At 28.5% G+C, this 3,983-nt stretch overlaps 1 non-coding gene across 1 annotated transcript; it reads right to left on the reverse strand.

Annotated features, from left to right (window-relative positions):
• Window positions 1–1,222: 1,222 nt before the first annotated feature.
• Window positions 1,223–1,341, reverse strand: LOC115033944. The gene has a single exon (XR_003839290.1). It is a non-coding gene; the product is annotated as a 5S ribosomal RNA (ribosomal RNA).
• Between the last annotated feature and the right edge of the window lie 2,642 nt (window positions 1,342–3,983).

Consider the following 3,983-nt stretch of genomic DNA (forward strand, 5'->3'; position numbering starts at 1 on the left):
AAATCCTGGCTACGCCACTGCGGCATAATATTGTCTTTTTGTCACAAAATGTCTCAACTGCCAAAACTGTATTATTATCATCTTTATTTTGTTTTATTTATATCAATCTATATTTTATTCTATTATACGGCGGACGGCCGTGAGCTGAGCAAAATGATAGATTTTAAGTTGTTTGCAATTTTTGAGATATGACGCACCACTTACTAAAACAGTGTACGTGAGAGATTTAACTTAACGTTTTGCAAGTTGCCGCATACACGCACATTCAGCGTATCTATGTGCCGTAAATTCATACAATTTTACACTATCTTGATTTGTTCCGCTCAGAGTTATATATTATATGATATATCACGTGCAGGAACCCCACAATGTATTATTAGGTAGAAAATAGAAAAGTAAGATTGTTATTAAGAATTTATTTTAAATCACAATTATTATTAAGAATCAAGATCAAATATCAATACGATATGCTTCCCGTAAATATTCCACGCCATTTCCATAGGTGACATACTTATTTTTAGGCTAAATTACTACAACGTCGTTGTGTAATGAGTCTCTGAATATTATTATTATTGTTTATATTTTATAAATATGATTAATTATGGTGTATTTATTATATAATATTATGTTGTAAACTAATAATATGCTATAAATACATATTATACATGCAGAGGCGGGCTGAACTTAAATTTTAAATGACGCATTTTCATAATTATGTACTTACCAGTTACCACCACCCCCACGATCCTATTTTTACTTATAACAAAGTTATGATGTTAATAAAATGTGATCAAAAGAGCCAAGAGGTCAGGCTTTAGCATGTAATTCTGCGCCACAGTCACGGAGTGGCACCACCCCTTTTGAAAAGTTGACGCAACTGCGTCAAAATTGACCACTTCGGCTCGCCACTGTATACATGTATTATCATAAGTAATAACAATAATATAAATCATATGGGTGTATTTAAGTTATCTTAGATAGCAATATATACAGAGTGATCCATTTAACGTAAGACACTTATTACACGAAAAGTAGATGGTTAAACGGTTAAGTGTCTTACGTTAAATGGATCACCCTGTATTTGTATGATTTTACAGAATGAATGTATTTAGTACCAAAATGTTAATAAAACATTACCAGTTCATTTTTTAGTAAAAAATTATATGCTATTTACTATCAAAAACTTTTGCTTAAAAAAAAATAAGAAAAAAGTAGAAAAAAATGCCAACGGCACGTAGTGTTCCCAAGCGGTCACCCATCCAAGTACTAACTACGCCCGACGTTGCTTAACTTCAGTGATCGGACGAGAACTGGTGTATTCAACGTGGTATGGTCGTTGGCGAAATCTTTTTAGTATGTAATATAATTTAGGTATATTTATCAGTTATTATTACATGTTGATATTTTCGTTGTATTTGTTGGGATCAATATTATTGAATTATGTAAATAATTTATATAAATAACCTATCGTTATATATTAATAATTTAAAACGAAATATCATTCTGTATATAATATAAACGAGACTGTCCTGAGTGACTGATGTCTGATTCATAATAACTAATAAGTAATAACACCAGTGTTTGGCAAGTTCCTTATAAAAAGGAATTCGTTCTGTTCCTTGTTCCTTAGAAAAAAAAGAATTCGTTCCTTTGTCATTCCTTTGAAAAATGAACGAGTTCCTTTTTTAGGTCCAAATAAAATAAAAATTCTTATTGATCAATAATGTTTTATTTTTCGTATAATGCGTACATAATTCATCTTTAATTTTTATTTATAATATTATATTAATATATAACTACAAGTAGGTACATATTTTATATGTTTATGCAATATATTATTATATATTTTGAGATTTTCTTCAAAATTAAATTTTTGGCTAACGTATGTCGATTGTCTTAACATCGATACTCGATAACAATCACTAATTAGGAATATACATTATACACATTAAAAAAATATATTTTAATTTCAATTTTTACATACCTACTTATCTGTGTAAATTATTGGTACTAGAAAGGAACGAACAATTTTGTTATTTTTCCTTAAAAAAAAAGAACTAGTTCATTTCCTCGTTCTTTTTTTATAAAAAGGAATTCGTTCATCGTGTCGTTCTTTATTAAGAAATTCGTTCCAGGAATCAGTTCCTTTTGGAACTCGTTCCTTCCAAACACTGAATAACACAGAGCCAAACCTTTTATAGCTATCTATTTGAAATTTTGAGGGTAGATTAATATTATAATTCAACCGTGCACCAATAAAGGATTTTACAAAATTTTGATTTTAAGGGGCTAAAAATCAGCAAAAAATAAAATTTTACGTGTAAATTGTACATACCTATAGACGCGTAATGGTTGCAATTGGTTATAGGAGAAATATTTAGTAGAAATTAGTATTTAGTTATTATTGGTTGCCATTGGTTATTCGGGCAGATCAGGTACAAGGTTGCATCAAATTGAATTTTCAAATATTGCCTACCAAGGTGGATGAGTTGCACTTACTTCAGCGAGTTACACTCAAAAAGAGTTGAACAATTATAATTTTTTTAAGCGTTGCCATTTTTTACGGGCAACAACTGCAAGTTTATGGGATCAGTTAGTAATATGGTATAAAAATCAAAAATTTAGATTCTGAGTGGAACGATGAATGTATTGATTTTACAATGATGTGTGTTTTTTTTTTTTTTTTTTTTTGTGTCTGCCATCACCTTTTAGGACAGTAAAAGTGCTTAGATTTCCTTCAACAGTATCTTTTCTCATAGAAAAGTGAATCTAGTTGGTACTTTGGGGGTCAAAAGTAAAAATTTCCCACTGGTTTTCAAAAGCGCCGTGAAAAACTTAGGAAAAATTAAGGAAAAACCGGAATTTTAGGCAAAATCTGTTTTCGAGAAAATCGATTTTGGTTTTTGGTACAACTCTAAAACAAATAACCGTATAGATACATAACATTTTGACTGAATGTTTATATTAGCATTTTCTATACCAGTGACGTAGACATGATTTCTGAAAGGGGGGGGGGATCAAAAAAAAAAGACAGCTAAATGGGAGGTGAAAATTGGAAAATCTTCACCCTCTCAAAACTTTTTTCTAAGGTACCTAGTAAAATATTTAACAATAGGAACAATGAATATAATTTGAATTGATTCAAAATTCACATTAAACCAGGGATGGAAACGTTTTTAATTTTTTCGTTTTCTTTTATGTTTATTGATTTAAAAAATATGGTTTTTGTTTAACGTTTTTAAACGTTTTTGATTTACGTTTTTAAAAACGTTATTTTCCTATTGATTAAAAATAAAGTTTTTGATAATGTATATTTTTTTTTATATTATATTCTTATAACTTTTAACTTTAAACTTTTAAGTTATAATAGTAGCGCGCAATATAGAAATGCACTTACAGTTAAAAATTAAAATTAATTATTCTTAATATTTAAATTTGAAATCAAAATTATAATTTTTATAAAAATAAGGAAATTCAAAATTTCTGATTTAAAATTAAAATGTTTTCAAAGTTAAAGATTAAAAAGTAAAGACAAGTGTAATTTTTTAAAACATTTTTTTTTTTCGTGGTATAAATAATTTAATAATGTATAATACTATAATTTATTTTCATTTTCGTTTTTGATTTCGTTATTATTTTTTTTGGTTTTTGGGATTTTTTGTTATCGTTTTTCAGTTTTTTTTTGTTTTTGTTTTATTAATTATTTTCGTTTTTTGTTTTTTTTTCGTTTTCGTTTTATTAATTGTTTTCGTTTTTTGTATTTTTCCGTTTAATAACGTTTTTTAAAAACGTTTTCCATCCATGCATTAAACACAATATGGAAGATTCTTCTTCTTCTTCTCAGCTTACCGGTCCGTTGAGGATCATTGCTGCCTTCAAGAGGTCTCGCCATCTATCTCTGTTGTACGTCAGCTGAAAATTTAAATTTTGGGCCTATCTCTTTCAGGTCTCTGGTTATCAAATCTATCCACCGAGTTCTTGGG

Source organism: Acyrthosiphon pisum, chromosome A1 (genome assembly GCF_005508785.2).
Source record: "Acyrthosiphon pisum isolate AL4f chromosome A1, pea_aphid_22Mar2018_4r6ur, whole genome shotgun sequence".
NCBI lineage: Eukaryota > Metazoa > Arthropoda > Insecta > Hemiptera > Aphididae > Acyrthosiphon > Acyrthosiphon pisum.